The sequence below is a fragment of the Urocitellus parryii genome, chromosome 8, assembly GCF_045843805.1.
Source record: "Urocitellus parryii isolate mUroPar1 chromosome 8, mUroPar1.hap1, whole genome shotgun sequence".
NCBI lineage: Eukaryota > Metazoa > Chordata > Mammalia > Rodentia > Sciuridae > Urocitellus > Urocitellus parryii.
In genome coordinates, this window is record NC_135538.1 from 109,143,114 (window position 1) to 109,161,057 (window position 17,944).

General features: G+C 38.8%; 1 protein-coding gene and 1 pseudogene across 1 annotated transcript in view; one reads left to right on the plus strand and one right to left on the minus strand.

The window, feature by feature from the left end:
• The window catches only part of Usp49 (ubiquitin specific peptidase 49), an 84,242-nt gene that overhangs the window by 39,285 nt on the left and 27,013 nt on the right, over positions 1 to 17,944 (plus strand). The gene's annotated exons all lie outside the window — the stretch shown is intronic.
• On the minus strand, positions 16,898 to 16,980 carry LOC113179241 (U4 spliceosomal RNA; annotated as a pseudogene).

A 17,944-nucleotide genomic window follows, 5' to 3' on the forward strand; every position in this document is an offset into this window, starting at 1 on the left:
GAATTTTAGACATATTTGTAATTTGTGGAAGAAGAGACTATAGTAGAAAGTTATTAACTCATTTTGTTCCACACAACAAATACGTGTGTACCCCTCTTATCTGTAGGGACTTCCCTCATCGGATGCCTGAAACCATGGCTAGTGCTGAACTGAACCTTGTGTATAGAATTGTTCCTAGGTATCCTCGGGGTGGTTCCAGGACCTCCATGCAGACATCAAAATCCAAGAATTCGCAACTTTTTTATATAATATGATGTGGTATTTGCACATAACCTATAAATATCCTCCATATCTGATAAACCATCTCTAAATTACGTGTAATACCTAATGCAACATAAATGCTATGTAAATAGTAACTATTGTTTAGGGAATATATACGTAACTATGATAAAATTTAATTTATAAATTAGGCATAGTAGAAGATTAACAACAATAATAATAAAATCAAACAATTTTAACAGTATATTGTAATAAAAATTATGTGAATATGTTTTCTCTCAAAATACCTGATTGTATTATACTCATTCTTTTTTTTGGGGGGGTGGAGTACCAGGGATTGAACTCAGGGTCACTCCACCACTGAGCCACATCCCCAGCCCTATTTCTGTATTTTATTTAGAGACAGGGTCTCACTGAGTTAGTTGTGTAGCGCCTTGCTAAATTGCTGATGCTGGCTTTAAACTCACGATCATCCTGTCTCCACCTCCTGAGCTGCTGGAATTACAGGTGTGTGCCACCATGCCTGACGTTTTATACTTGTTTTTCTTGTGATGATGTGAGATGATAATAGTGCCAATGTAATGAGATGAAGTGAGGTGAATGGTGTTGGACTGGGCTGGTGCTGACCTGACAGTACATCAAAAGAAGGATCATTAAGCCATGAAATGTCACTTGGCTGCCGTGGCAGCAACTAAGATGGGAAGGGTAAGTAAGAGTCAGGACAAGAAGGAGTGAGAGGTCAGAGGGACGGTGAAAGCACTCTTTCGGAGGAAGCAGCTTTTCTGGGAATGCCCAGAAACAAAAGAGGGTAATTCCATAGGGACTAAAATTAATAGCTGGAGCCTTGTCATGGTGTAAGGAAAAAGGGTCGAGCTAAGAGGTATGTAGGATGGGACGTGAAAGACTTGATGAACTATTATGTAGCAATTGGACTTTATCCTCTAGGCAGTGAGAATGACACATTTGGTTTGAGGCTGAATGCAGAAGACCTGTTAAAAGGCTATTGCAGTGATGTGGGCTGATGGGAACCAAAATTACATTAGAAGCAATGGAGAGGGAGGGAGCTTTGTTCTTCCTCCTCCTCCTCCTCCTCCTCCTCCTCCTTCATCTTCTTCCTTCTTCCTTCTTTTTTGGTACTGGGGATAGAACTCAAGGGCACTTGGCCACTGAGCCACATCCCCAGCCCTATTTTGTATTGTATTTAGAAACAGGGTCTCACTGAATTGTTTAACGCCTCGATTTTGCTAATGCTGGCTTTGAACTCACGATCTTCCTGCCTCAGCCTCTCAGGCTGCTGGGATTACAGGTGTGCACCACTGCATCTGGTGCTTTGTTCATTCTTTTAGAAAATAATTACTGAGGCTGTCTTCAACTAGATTCTGTTCCAGGTGTTTGGCCTATAGCTATAAGCAAAACAGACAGAACTCCTTGCCCTTACAGAGCTTCTAGACTAGTGGAAGGACAGTAGTACAGGATGTGTATACTATGTTTAGTGGTAATTGCTAGGAAGGAAAACAAATCAGTATGGGGCTTAACTAACGGATGTGTTGAGTGGGAGCTGTTTTACCTAGGGTGGCCGGGGAAGACTTGACTGAGAAGGCAACATCTGAGGACACATTTGAAAGAAGTGAGGGAGCAAGGGGATGAGTGTTGGGTACAAGAAGCAGAACTGCATAGGTCACCAGAGTGCCAGGGTATTGCAGGAACAGTGAGGTGGCCAGTGTGGCTGACAGGGGGTCAGGGAAGGGGAAGATGATGAGTGCTGAGTACACAGAGATAAGGGGGTCTGAACAAGTAGGGCCTTCTTGGGCCTTCTAAAGATGCAATAGAAATAAAGCCAGGGTTCATAAGGAAGAGTCAATAGGATTTGGTTCCTGATGGAATGTGGGAGGTGGTAGAGAGGAGTCTCTAACACTATGGCTTCATGGGTGAAAATAAAGCAGCTGGAGCAGGCAAGCTTAGATCCCATTATCATGGAAATCTCTCTTTTATTACAACCTTGGGGAGAGGTAATATTGATTACACCCATTATGAAGTGGAAAGTCTCTCACCATAAAATGGATTTTCCTTGGGTTTGGGGACAGACTTGAGTATACAGTAACCAGGAGGATGCCTGAGTGATGGGCCAACAGTGCTAGGCTAGATGGTGCCCTTAGGATACTGAAAACTGCTCCCCAACACACGGCTCGTGTCATTACATACACACAGTATTTGCATTTTGTCCTCATCCTCAGTTTTTAAGATGGTGCTAAATTCCTGGTTGACATAACGTGGTTGAAGAGTATAGCAGCTGCTTCTACTGAAAGAGAAGTCATTATGACTTGTGTCTGCACTGAACATGGTTTGGGGAGATTCATCCATTCATTGGAGTCTCATAGGTCTCCCTATGATGCCTGGGTTATAAAGATGACAATGACATAATCATTATTCCAAGGTCTCAGAGGACTTCAAAGTAGAATCATGTGGATAAAAGAAGCCAGGGATTTTAGTTTGACATGCCATATGTTGGGTGTGAAGAAGGCTACGGAAAGACCAAGAAGGAATTCTTTAGACTCTAGGCTAAGTTGAGCAGACATCTAAAAGAGGATGCCTCTGACTCCATATTCTTTTCATTTACTGCCTCAGGTGTGTGTGATACTCCCTTCCACCTCTGTCTTCCTTCCTCTCCCTCCTTCTTTCCTACCTTTCTTGCAGAAGAGTGAACCCAGGGCCTTGCAAATGTTAAGCACACACTTCATCACGAAGCTGCACCTCTAGCCCACTTGTGTCTCTCCTAAGCCCCTCAGACTTATCCTCTTGAGGAAAACTTGTGTTTATAGGTTCCTGAATGACCTTCTCTATTCTTTTTACCAGTGTTCTGTAGATTATATTAACCAGGGAAGAACAATGACACTTATCAGAAAGCAAATAATATAAACAGGTTCATATGGAATTTATGTCAAATTTATAATATAAAATAATATATTAATATTATTTATTTATTAATATCATTTTATAATAAATAATATAAAAATAAAACTATGGATAAATAGCTTTAAAAATGAAATGGATTTGGCTGGATGTGGTGGTGTATTCCTGTAATCCCAGGTACTTGGGAAGCTGAGGCAGGAGCATCACAAGTTTGAGGCCAGCCTAGGCAACTTAGTGAGACCCTGTCTCAAAATAAAAAGAAATTAAAAGATCTGGGGATGTGGCTCAGTGGTAGAGCCCCCCTGAGTTCTATCTCTAGTATCATAAGAGGAAAAAAAGCCAAAAAGGAAAGAAAAATTTTGCCCTTTATAATAGTATTTCTCAGACTTTTGTTCCACTTTCACGATTTTTGCCACATTCTAGTAATATCTGAAGAATTAACATTTTTCTGTAAGCCAAATTACTTTGCTTTTTAACTTAAAAGCCTACTTGAACCTCATCCTAAAAGAAATTCCAGGGGAGCCAGGCACAGTGGCACATGCCTATAATTACAGCATTTCAGGAGGCTGAGGCAGGAGGATTGTAAAATCAAGGGCAGCCTCAGCAATTGAGCAACACCTTGTCTTAAAATAAAAAATAAAAAGGACTGGGATGTGGCTCATGGTAGATCGCCCCTGGCTTAGTCCTTGTTTGTAAAAAAACAAAGAACCACAGGGTGGATTTTCTGCTATTTTATAAAACAAAATAATACATTTTTAATTTAAAAATATTTGCTCCTGGAGGATTCCAGTTCTGGGTAAGACAGAAAAAATACATTTTGCTCAGCCTCTCCTCCTGAATACAGCTCAATATCTGGACAGAATGCAGAGAGCAGCAATTTGAGGACCCTGAAAAGTAAATAATAGCAGGTAGATTAGAGAAGGCCAGGACTTAAAGTACCACCAATCCAGTCAGGAATTTCTCCTTTTATTCTTAGCACCTCCAGCCTGGAATCAAGGGAGCCAGACCTGAAAGTCAGTGCAAGACATGACATAGCTCCAGGATAATCCCCCTAGCTTTGACTTGGGTAGGAAAGGAGACTTCCAATGATCGGGAAGAAATAGGAGAAACTTCCACTCTGAACAGTTTTCTCCACTCCTCTGTCCTGGTCCCAGTGTGATCTTCCGCAGATGGTGTCGGCAGTGATGGCAGAAAGGCTGGAGTCCTAAAAGGGTGTGGCAAACCCCTACCACTTTTTTTTTTTTCTTTTTCTGTCCTCCTGTCACTTACCCCTGTAATATATTGTAGAGTCTAAAGCCCCAGCCTTTAGACTGACAGGAAATGAGAGCCCTAGGGAAGCGGAGCACTTGGGAGAAAATGGAATGAGAACCTTGGAAAAGAGACCCATAAAGTTGTTGATGATCTTGGGCTCATCCCTAAACAGCACATGTATGAATCCGATCCTAAGTCTTTGAGAACTGAAATGTGAGTTAGGTCACAACCCAGGTCCTAGGCTGGCCACTGGGTAGTGCTCATGCCAGACAGATCGGAACAGCTCTGCAAAGTTTTGAATGTGGAACTGATATTTAAATTATATCCACAGAAGGTTGGTTGGAACTGTGACCTGAATCCAATCAGGTTGATTGCTTAATAAATAAAAAAATTAACATTCTTTGGGGGATTTAAACATGCTCAGTCTTGTCATATTTAAAATACTCAGGATACAAAATTATTCAGCCTATAAAGAACCAGAGTAATCTTAACTCATGTGAACAAGACAACCAGTTGATACCATCACTGAGATGACAACTCTCCCTCACAGTGTGTCCTTACCTTCTGTCGGATTGGCAAGCCTAGGCCACATTATGTCCTCTGCTGACCCAGTGACCATTGATAGGGAGAATCCTGCAGAGACTGGTTGAGATTTCTCAGGACCCACCCCTGTGCTATTTCCAAGGCCAGCTTCTCCTGAACCGCAGGCCCTGTGCAGGAGGAGTGGATACTCAGCAGGAAAAGCAAAACAAAACTCCTGCTGTCAGACTTCGTGAACTTACCTTTCTAACTCTTAGATTGTAAGAGACCTTTCTATAGTGAGGGACAAAGAGCACTGAAAGGAGATTACAAGTCAGATGGCTCAGTACAAATTTTATTAAGTCCTTTGTGTGTTTTCCCTATGTGGATGGTTCTTTCTATTTTTTTTTTTCCTGGACAGATGAGTTAATATGACTTGAGGTCCAACTGTCACTTTAGCACAAAGATAAATAAGGAGCTAAAGAATGCAGAGCAGAGAGCCACCTGATTCTTTGTAGTTGAAGATGATAGTCACTGACCAGCAATTGCTGTGGAGCCAGCAGATCCTCACCAGCTGCACACCCTGGTCTGTGATTTTAGCTGCAGACTCCATATACTGAGCTTGGCACGGTTAGAAGCTGCCATCCCCTCTTCAGAAAGAAATACTCCAGGTGCTCATCAAGGAACCCTCAGTATCCGCCGCCATGATTCTCTGGGTCCCCAGTGGTGCTACATCATTTGAAGTTGTACCATAGTGTGTCTTCAAAGTGTTTCTTTGGCATATTCTGCTTGATTTATCTCTGTTCAACTTACCACCCAGAAGCAACTTGGGAATGCAAAGCAGAGAAGTTCAGAATGCATGCTTGAGAGAAAGGCTGCTGAAGTGTCAGAACTTATTAATATTACAAGTTCTTAAAGCCTTAAAGGTGTCAAGTTTTCAGTTGTGAAGGCTAACAAGGGTTCTGAAAGAAGGTAATTTTAAATCACAAACAAATCTATAACATTTAAATGGCAGGGCAGGTTGAAGGAGCTTCTTAAGAGGTTGGATTTTATTTGAAGAGGTAACTAATAATAGCCTAGAACAATCATTTGCCCAGAAAGATCTGTAGTTACCTCTATAGCACTCAGCCAGTGGGAAATGAGTCTGTGGGGCTTTGCTGGAAGAATCTCAGCAGGGAGCAAGCTTTGCAACTTTGTTAGCAGTGTCATCTTGTTATTTGGAGGAAGTGTCATGATCACTGTGTAGTAACTGTCATTTCTTCAGCTCTGTGTGTCAGGTATTACTTTAAACATTTTGTTATTTCTTAACTAATTTAATGCTTACAACAAACCTGCATAGTAGAAATGTGTTTGTTTATGTTTTATGGATGAGGAAATTGGTCCAGAGAGCTCTTTTGCAGTCACATACAACTATAAAGAAAGAGCTGAAATTCCAACCCAGGCAGCTTGGCTTGACTTTTTAACTGCTTCTCAGTTTATTTGTAAATAGGAAATTTAAAATTGCTGCCTTAAAATTTTACTGAGTTGTAGAGAGCAGAAAATGATAAATAAAAGTACTTTTAGGGCTGGGGTTGTGGCTCAGTGGTAGAGAGCTCACCTCATATGTGCGAGACCCTGGGTTTGAGCCTCAGCACCACATAATAAATAAGTGAAATAAAGGTATATATAAAAAAGTTATAGATATTTTAAAAAAGTACTTTTAATGAGGGAATAGAATATATAAAAGAAAACTTAAGGGGCTAGGAATGTAACTCAGTGGCAGAGCACTTGCCTACCATTTGTGAGATACTGGGTTCGATCCTTAACACAACATAAAAATAAATAAAATAAAGACATGTTGTCCACCTACAACTATAAAAAAAAAAAAGAAAGAAAACTTAAGCAGAAGAGCCTAAGACCAATGCCAGAAGTTATCATGAGAAGCTGTTTTCCAGAGAATTCTAATGTTTAAAATCATAGAACCATAAGGTAAAAGGGCTCTCCAAGGCTTTGTTTTAAGAGGACTTGATCTGAAGCAGTGGCTTCCTGATGTTTTTGATTTCATGGATCTTCAAAAAGATGCACTTATGTAGCCAGGTGAAGTGGTGCACACCTGTAATCCCAGCGACTTGGAAGGCTGAGGCAGGAGGATTGCAAATTCAAAGCCAGCCTCAGCAACTTAGCAAGGCCCTAAGCAATTTAGCGAGGCCCTAAGCAATTTAGCGAGACCCTGCCTGGCTCAAAACAAAATATGAAAGAAGGACTGGGGATGTGGCTCAATAGTTAAGTGCCCCTGGGTTCAATCCCCAGTACCAAAAAATAAAGAAAAAGAAAACAGATGCATATGTGTGCATGCACACACTCACCAATCTAAACTACCATCTACTTACCTTTACCAGAAGAGAAGAACATTTTTACACCAAGAATGTTGGAGAGATATAAACTCTTAATAAAAAACCAGTGTTTCCCCAAAACAAAACAAATTAGCAATCTCATCCTGGCCAGTAAAATTATTGGTTTGGAGATTAGTGGTTAGGAAACTGATTCATCTGGACTGTTTTAGGTTAGGATAAGTTATCTTGGGATCAAATGAATTCCCAAGTAATAGTATTATCTCATTGGTTGGAAGCATATTTGGACAGTTGAACTGTAGCTTACCCTGTTTCTGTGTGTGTGTGTGTGTGCGCACACATGCATGTGTGTATATGTTTGTGTGGTGCTGGAATGAAATCCAGGACTTGTACATGCTAGGCAGGCACTCTCCTACTGAACTACATCCCTAGCCCTTTTAAAATTTCATTTTAAGACAGTCTCACTAAGTTCCCCAGGCTGGCCTTGAACCTAAAATTCTCTTGAGTTGGCCTCCCTAGTATCTGCAGTTAGGTGTGTACCACTGTGCCTGGCTTCTTAGTTAGGCTTTTGGTGGTTGCCTTGGTACCTGAGATCGTCTTTCCATCCAGATTCTCTGAGTTTATCTTTTATCTTGCACTTGAGATTATGAATTTTGAGGTCTTGTTATATGTTTTTTGGTGTTAAATTTTTTTAGTTCTTTATATATCCTGGAGATTGATGCTTTGAGGTGCAGGTGGCAAAGATTTTCTCCCATTCTGTAGGCTTTTTCTTCATGTTCTTGATTGTTTCCTTTGCTGTGAAGAAGCTTTTTAGTTTGATAAAATGCCATTTATTGATTCTTGATTTTTTACTTCTTGTGCTTTAGAAGTCTTATTAAGAAATTCAGTTCCTAAGCTGACATCATGGAGATTTGGGCCTATTTTATTATTATTATTATTATTACTATTATTATTATTAGGCACAAGGTCTCTGTTTTAGTGCCTAAGTCCTTGATCCACTTTGAGTTGAGTTTTGAGCAGGGTGAGAGATAGGGGTTTAATTTCATTTTATTACATATGGATCTCCAGTTATTTAGCACCATTTGTTGAAGAGGCTATCTTTTCTCCAATATATATTTTGACGCCTTTGTCTAGTGTGAGATAACTGTGTTTGTCTTCTATTTTGTACCATTGGTCTTCATGTCATTTTAATACTGTAGCTCTGTATAATTTAAGGTCTGATATTGTGATGCCTCCTGTTTCACTTTTCTTGCTAAGGATTGCTTTGGCTATTCTGGGTCTCTTATTTTTCCAAATTAATTTCATGACTGTTTTTTCTATTTCTATGAAGAATGTCATTGGGATTTTAATAGGAATTGCATTAAATCTGTATAATGCTTTTGGGGATATGGCCATTTTGACAGTGTTAGTTCTGCCTATCCATAAGCATGAGAAATCTTTCCATCTTCTAAGGTCTTCAATTTCTTTCTTTAGTGTTCTTTAGTTTTCATTGTAGAGGTCTTTCACCTCTTGTTAGGTTGATTTTGAAATATTTTATTTTCTTTGAGGCAATTGTGAATGGGATAGTTTTTCTAATTTCTCTTTCAGTTGATTCATCACTGATGTATAGGAATGCAGTTGATTTATGGGTGTTGTTGTTGTTGTTGTTGTTGTTATTCCATGGATTGAACCCAGGGGTGTTTAACCACTGAGCCACATCCCCATCCCTTTTCTATATTATTTAGAGACAGGATCTTGCTGAGTTGCTTAGGGTTTCACTAAGTTGCTGAGGCTGGCAATCTTCCTCCCTCAGCTTCCCAAGCTGCTGGGATTATAGGCATGCACCAACCTGGCCGATGTTAATTTTATACCCTGCTACTTTGTTGAATTCATTTATTAGATCTAGAAGTTTTCTGGTGGAATTTCTTGGGTCTTCTGAATATAGAAGTTTTAAATGACTCAGTTTTAAATGACCTGTCTTCAGGTTTGCTCCTTTTTGCTTTTACCTAATCAAGTCTGCGGTTGAACCCTTCTGATGAATTTTAGCTTCAATGATTGTGTTTTTCCACCACAGAGTTTGTGTTTGCATCTTTTTAATAGTTTTAGTTTTGTTTATGCATTGTTTTCTTGATTTCACTTAGTTTAATATCTGTATTCTCTTTTAGCTTATTGAGCATCTTTAAAACAGTTATTCTTTGTCAGGCAGTTCATAGATCTACATTTTTTTAGGAACTGTTTCTGGAGTTTTATTTAGTTGCTTTAAGCTGTATCTCCCTGTATATCTTGTACATCTTGTAATCTTTTGCTGGGATTTGGGCATTTGCTAAAGTACCTCCCCAGGTCTTTGTGTGATGGCTTTATGTAGAGGAAGACCTTTACTAATGAGCCCTACTAATGGCTGTAGGATTTTTTTCAGATCTTTTGCTCCCCCTGACATCTGCCTGCAAAACTGCAGTGTCAATGTGCTGCTTTCCTTATTTTCAGTGGCTTCCAAGCTCTGATGGTTGTCTGTTCAGTACTCTGTCAGGTGAGATAGATAGCATATTAAATACACAGTCTACTTATTTTTTGTCCAAAGAGAGGAAGCCCAGTGTGGGGTAGGGTGGTAGAGGTAGGATTTCAACACCCTTTTGTCCTCTTGTCTTTGCTCATACTATCCTTAAGGACCTCACACCACCTTCAGCTACTTCTTTAGTAAATAATTTTAATATCTATCAGGCATTCCATTGGCCCTGGAAAGAGTGGAAGAGGCATGGTTCCGGCCTTCTCTGTACTTCCTTTGGGGAAGGACCTGTAGCTGCCTAGTCTGCCATTGTGTGGCTAGCACTCCCTCTAATGCTTTTATGTTTAAAGCATTTTGGTGGGCTTTGGAGATATGAGGAGATGGTAGCTTCCCTGAAATAACTTACCTTCTGAATGGGAGGACCGATTTATAAATTAAAAATATCAATATTTAAAAGACTATAAAAAGTAAGCAAACAACCTGTAAATGCAATATGAACTCAGAATAGGACGTCATAAGTAGTTGGACTTTAAACACAGGGTGGAAGAAAAAGTAAGCCTCACTAGATGGTAAGCTCCTTGAAGGCAGTTATTATTGGTAGAGGGTGTTTGGGTAAGATTGGGTGGAAATTATTTTCCATTTAAAATGGATGAGGCAAAGCTGGGCATAGTAGCACATGCATATAATCCTAGCAACTTGGCAAGCTGAGATAGGAGGATCCCAAGTTCAAGGCCAGCCGTGGCAATTTAGTAAAACTTATCTCAAATTTAAAATAATAATAATAATAATAATAAAAAGGACTGCAGCAGGTGGGGGGCTGGAGTTGTGGCTCAGTGGCAGAGTGCTTGCCTTGCACATGTGAGGCACTGGGTTTGATCCTCAGCACCACATAAAATAAGAACAAACAAAATAAAGATAATGTGTTCATGTATTAGTAAAATATATTTTGAAAAAAAGGACTGGGAATGTAGCTCAGTGGTAGAGCATACCTGGGTTCAATCCCTAGTCTGCAAGAATGAATGAATGAATGAAAGAAAAAGTAGATGAGACAGAACTTTTCAGTCCATGGTAAGTGTAGAGTCATGGAGCCAATCACAGAAATGGAGAGATCAGGGATGGGAGTGGTAGTTTGCCTGTTTAACAGGACAAACATTGTGTCCATTGGTCAAGGTATCTTTATTTCAGGACTTTTGAGTACTGCTTTCTAAAGAAAGACTTTTAGTATTCCCTATGAGCCAAAAGAAATGTCTCCTTTCTTAGCTGCCCTCCAGCTTACTCTGTCTACTTCTGTTAACTTCCTTCTCACCTACTCACTTCCCATTCTGTTTAGTTTTCATTTACCCACCTTTCCTTAGCTTGCTTTCTTTGTTTCTTAAAGCAACAGTTGTGTTTACATCCCAGTTCCTTCCATTTTCCAAACTTGAGTAACCTAGCAAAACTAAGTTGCAATCAAGTTGTTTTTCATGACTGCATTTTAGAATCCTTTAATAAGAATGTTAACGGCACGAGCATTCCTTTAAGTTCTCTAAAGCCTCCCTTGCATGCTAAATGTATATTTGTCATTGTTTCATCTAATCATCTACCTATCCAAAAGGCATTACTACACTTTGCTACTTTGGAAAATACTAAATAAATGTAAGACACAGCAACCCTGTAGTCAGCTGTGTTCTCTAAACTAAGGATTGCCCCCATAATGGTGGGCAGAAACTTATACTGAAGACTTAGTGGTGGTTTGGGGTGAGAATGTTGCATCTCCCTCAAGAATTACCACCATTTTTCTTCTTTCCTTTGCCACTATTTCCCTATTTCTACTTTCATATCTAAGAAACAGGAAGAAAAAAAACAATGTCTCAAGTACAGATGGTCCTCAACTTATGATGGTTCAACTTGTGATTTTTTGACTTTACAATGGTATGAAAACAGTACATATTCTACATATTATGTAGTATATTCTACATATTACGTAGAAACCACGCTTCAAATTTTGAATATTCATATTTTCCTGGGCTAGCAATATGAAGAACAATACTTTTTCATGATGCTGCATAGTGGCATCAAGCTGCACTAAGCTCCCACTAAGCCACACAATCAGGAAGGTTAGACCATGAATACTGTACAGTGTGCTATTGTATTGCTAAGCTGTGATGTTCATTCAGTAGGTTAGTTATATTCATTGCACTTGGAATCATACACTAAATAAGCTGGGCTTAGGTTAATAACCAGGATTTTACATATAGACTGTCAGCCCACTCTTCACCAGTTGGCCGATTAAGAATATGGAATGAAATCCTGCTACTATTTCTTACATTTCCCTTGCACCCATACTGTGATAATTGTGTCCACTTCTGCCTTTGTTGAACTAGATTTCACACCTGTGATGTGTGGCAGGTATGAGAATTCTGACCCATAACAAAGAGAACTATGGGTAGGTATTTCACATGGAATATTTTATACTTTTTTAGGTTTTCAAACTAGAGTCATTTCTAAAATCTTATTTAGAGTATGCAGGAAGCTATTGGAGCAAGGTTACATGTCAGTGCTTAAACATTTTATTACCTATTATAATTCTCAAATTATTAATCATTTATTTTAACTGAGAATTAATGGAGAAATATATGTAATGAAAATAAACAAAAATTTACTTCCCTAATTCTAGGTCTAAATTTTTTATTAATGGGAATTTAAGTCAAAGGCACCTTCCTCAAAAAAGGGCAGAAAAACAGCTAGAAGTACTATAAGATCTTCAATCACAAAAGAGTTAAAGAAATATTGAATTAGATTTATTTATTTATTTATTTTGTATTGGGGATTGAACTCAGGAGCACTCAACCACTGAGTCACATCCCCAGCCCTATTTTGTGTTTTATTTAGAGGTAGGGTCTCACTGAGTTGCTTAGTGTCTCACCATTGCTGAGGCTGGCTTTTGACCTTGCAATCCTCCTGCCTCAGCCTCCAGAGCTGCTGGATTACAGGCGTGTGCCACAGCTCCTGGATAGATTTAATGTTTTTAAGATATCAAATTTGTCAATCATTTTAGTTAATTGAGATTTGTGGTGTTGCCTAATCCTGTTCTGACTGGCTTCTGTGCCTAAGTCCTTATTACATCATAGGTGTGTGCTCAGTAAATATTTATTTACTAAATTAATATCTAGTGATAAAGTTTTGCCAAAAATACCCTCTAGTGGAAGCTGGTATCTTTGAACAACATAGTCCCCATAATAAGAGTGAGTATCTGGTTGAAAAAAAGCTAACTTCATTTAAATATGACACGTATTGGGAGCCATTAAAAATGGCATCTTTAATGTGCTTTTTTTCCTGTCTTTGCAAACAACACACCATGTGTACAGTTGTCTAAAAAGCCAAGTCTTTTTGAAAGTTTGACCTTTTTGCCTGCATGTGCCAGTTTTGTTTATACTAGGACCTAGGCAATTACCCATATATTCTCGTGTAGCTAGGAAAGCATGACAGTCCGCTGTGGTACCTGGCAAAGGAGCTGGAACTGGGAAAGAATAGGTTAATGAGCAATCACGGAATTTCAGAAGATAATTGTCTCTGCATAATGCAAAAGCATTTCAGTTTATTTATCAAAGAGAAGGGGCTCCACCTAGGATTAGAAGTCAAGATAGGCATCTAATATCAGTAAAAGATGCTCAGGGGAAAATTAGGATTGAATTTTTAGTTCTTTATATCAAAATCCCTGGGAAGGCAGTAAGTGGTATATCCTTTGCCTTAAGCAGAAATATGAAATGTGGCTGGGAAACCAGATGAACAACTGAGGGCTGTAGGCAATGAGGTATTCTTTGAGGTAGAGATTCATGTGTGGTAGAGTGGGCAGGAAAAGACCATTATGAAAATGTTGAACCTGCCAGGCATGTGACACATGCTTGTGATCCCGTGACTCAGGAGGCTAAGGCAGGAGGATCATAAGTTTGAGGCCCATCTCAGAAACTTATTCAGGCTCTGAGCAACTTAGGAGGATGCTGTCTCAAAATAAAAGAGAATAAGGGCTGGGCATGTAGTTCAGTGGTAAAAGGTCCCTGGGTTCATTCCTAAGTACCAAAAGTAAAGAGTGGGGGAGGAAAGAAAAAGAAAGAAAAATGGGGCTTTGAGGATTAGAACAGAAGAGGATGGATAGCATGGCGAGGAGGTAAGTATATCTGGGGACTTCTGATTAGTAGACCAGACTATCTGGTTGTTTGTATTAAAAAAAAAAAAAAAGTGGAGATAATATTAGAAGCTAGTCCAGAGTCAGATTGTTTGGAATACTTTTGAAAGTCCCGTTGAGAAACTTGGACTTTATCATATGAGCAAGCCATTAAAAGTGGTAGTTGTGGAACAGTGGTTAATATTAATTAGAAGCCCAAGAAAACTAGTAGGGAAGGGAGATGATTCATTCACTTCAAAAATGATGGTACCACTCTTTTTTTCTCCCCCAGGGCTGAGGACGGAACCCAGGGCTTTGTGCGTGCTAGGCAAGCGCTCTGCCACTGAGCTAAATCCCCAACCCTGATGGTACCACTCTTTACAGCAATAAAACCAGTGGTCTTAGTGGAGGGGCCTATCATGCTCTCCATGCCCCTCACCCTGTACCAGGAGTACCTCAGGCCTCAGCTCTGGGTCCTATAGTACTGGTATGTCATACCCCTTTCCTAAATTCTAATTGCTTGAACATCTGATTGTTTCCTCCATTATTGTCCTTCTTTCTAATAGTAGCATACTATTTATTTGAATATTTTCTTTTCAAAATTCTTTATTGTGGTACCAAGGATTGTGCCTAGGGGCATTCCACCACTGAGCATCCCCAACCTTTGTATTCTTTTTTATTTTGAGACAGAGTCTTGCTAAGTTGCCCAGGTTGACCTTGAATTTGAGATTCTCCTGCCTTAGCCTCATGAGCAACTGGGATTACAGGTATGCACCTGGCTTAAATGTTTTCAAAAGTATAAACCATTGTGGGATTTCTGCATTTCTGGATCACCTAGACACACTTTCCTAAGGCTTATACCTATGATTACTGGATTTGAGAGTCTTTTTTTGCTTTTTTTTTTTTTTTGTAGTGCTGGTGATTAAACCCAAGGCCTTGGGAATGCTAGGCAAGGGCTCCGCCACTGAGCTGCACACCCAGCCCTGGATCTTGCTTTGAATTTAGCTACATCAACCACTAAAACCATCTTATAGAATGTCCAAAAGAGACAGGTTTGCAGGTAAAATTTTTCAGGTCTTTCTAGAACAGATAAACCTTGGAACAGAACATTCTATAGAGATAGGGAAAGTCACCCATCTCAGTTTTTGAAGTTAGTGTAACAGTAAAACAGGGAAGGGCAATATAAGAAAAGAAAAGACTAATCTCACTTCTGAAAATGAACTTAAAATATGAATATAATTTTTTTTTAAGTGCTGGGGATTGAATCCAGGGCCTTGTGCATTCGAGGCAAGCACTCTACCAGCTGAGTTATATCCCCACCCTAAATATTAACGGACTGAAGATAACATTGTATTTGAAAATAAAACACCAAGACCATTTTTTTTATTATATGCAGTTTTCAGCTTCAGAAAAATCTATCACTGATATAAACCAACATATTTTAAAAGGACAGTTGTATGATTTTCTTTTTTTTAACATTTATTTTTTAGTTGTAAGTGGACACAATACCTTTATTTTATTTTTATGTGGTGCTGAGAATCGAACCCAGTGCCTCATGCATGCTAGGTAAGCACTCTTCCTTTGACCCACAACCCCAGCCCCAGTGTGTGATTTTCTTAATAGGTGCAAAATAAAATATTAGATGAAATTTAATATTTAGTCTAATTTTTTTTTGAGAGAGTGAGAGAGGGGGGAGAGAGAGAGAGAGAGAGAGAGAGAATTTTTAATATTTATTTTTTAGTTCTCGGCAGACACAACATCTTTTGTTGGTATGTGGTGCTGAGGATCGAACCCGGGCCGCACGCATGCCAGGCGAGCGCGCTACCGCTTGAGCCACATCCCCAGCCCCAGTCTAATTTTTTTTTATCCAAACTAGAAATAAAAAAGAACTTCTGTAACCTAAAGTTAACTAAAATCCCCTAGATAGACATTATACTTTCTGGTAAAACTGTAGATCCATTACCTCTAAAGTTCAGATAAGGAGATGATACCCACTGTATCACCCTTATTGTTTACTAACAAACTAGAGTTCCTAGCTAATGCCAGAAGACAAGAAAAAAGAAATAGAAAAGAGAGAAAAGCTGTCTGTACTTGAAGATTATGAGGTCACCCAGAGAAAATGCAAAAGAATCTACAAATTATTAGAACAATTAACAGTTCAGCAAGATTGCCTGAGTATTGGATTAGAAATGTTTGAGCATAATATGAGATATGATTTTTAGGTCAAAATTATTAAATATCAGCAATTCCATATGATTCAAACTAATATAAAAGTGAATTACATTTTGGCATACTAGCAGTAACCATTTGGTAAATGTGTATTATATTTTCAAAAGATTCCATTCACAAAAACTTTAAAAGGTGTCCAGGAAATACTAAATGTAGATATGGATGGGAAGACTCACTACCACGAAGAGGTCAGTTTTCCCCAAAATAAGTTTATAAATTCAGTGCAATGCCAATCAAACTTGCAAAAGGATTTTTTGGACGTAATTTTACAAGTTTACCTTAAGTTTCATATGATAAAGAAACAAAAATGGCCAAAGTTACTTTAAAAGAATTGGTGGGGAAGAGGTGGTATGAGCCATCAAGATTGGCTTAACTTGTCTTTTTGGTAATGGAACCCTGTGGCAGTGGGAAATGGTGAGTCAAATAGTCTAGTAGAATAGGAAACAAAAGCAAAACAACACAGATGTGTTAGCAACCTCAGTGCAAACTGTATAACTTTTAGGAAAAACTATAAGGGAATATCTTAATTATCTTGGGGTAAGAAATGGTTTCATAAAATATAAAATCATAAAATGCACCCTATGATTGCATGAACTATAAATCCTATGCACAACATGGCCCCCTAAACAACAGACAAGCCACACACTTATATACAGATACTTACAACACATCTAAGTGTCAGAGGCCTTACATCCAGAAATGTACAGAACTGTAATCATTTAATGAGAAAAAGGCAAATCGACCAACCAAAAAAGATTGGTTCATCTCTTAGAATAGGTAATGCCTATTATTTGTTTCTGACCTTATTAAGTATGTTTCTATTGATAGTGTTCAATTAGCAACAATCATGCCTCAGATAAACCTCATTGGCCACAATACTGCCACTGCACAAAGCTTTGATAGTGCTTCAAAGCAGTTGAGTTCATATTAGTTCTGGTAAGTTTTTATGTGATTGGAAGTTCAATGGTGAGTGCTTGCTTGTTATGTCAGTTCACAGCAGAGAAAAGAGAATGGCTAATATATACTTGAAAAGATGTTCAATCCTGCTCTGGTAATCAAGAAGATGAATTTTTTTTTAATTTAAATTCTAATAGTGGTTGATCACATTTAGTTAACATCGAGTTTCGAAGTCTAAGTCAGAGCTTAGCCCTGTATCAGCTGTGCAATCATGGATAGGGTTTATGACCTCTAAGTTTCTTCTATTTTAAATAGGGTTAAAATAACTACCTTATCAGCTTATCATGAGGAATGAATGATATATGTTAAGTATTAGAACAGTGCCTGGATGTAGTAAGTGTTCAATAAATGACAGTTGATTTGACTTTTTATAATTCATGTTAATTATAAAAATACTGAAAAGTATTTAGCCCCAGCCAGGTTTTGTCCAACTGTTTTTTACTTGTAGAGATCGTGAATGGAGAGCTACCTATCCCTGAAAATTCCAGCTTCTTACCCAGAGCCCTCCCAGGTGGCATTACCCTGGTGAAGTCATAACTAGCTAGGGTCTAGACCTTAACTCTAAAGGTCCAGAACTTCAATTTTGTGCGAACAAGATACAATGACCAGTTATCTTGGGAAGTGACTTATGTGGTCAAATCATCAGAGTGAAGATTAATTTACAATGATGAATAAAACTGTTAAGCACACTGGTACTTGAATTGGTGGTTATTGTGTTTTCTCCCTGAAGGTGGGCTATGTGGAAAATCAATTTTGGTTTTCTGTGCAAGGAATAAGTGCAGAGGGAGCCTTCTGGATGACATTATAGTGACCAGTGCTCTTAGGCCCTCATAGGCTATCACCAGTCTCCAGTGGGTCTATTTATGAGTTGGAGACCTGCTGAGGAAGAACGCAGTCTAATTT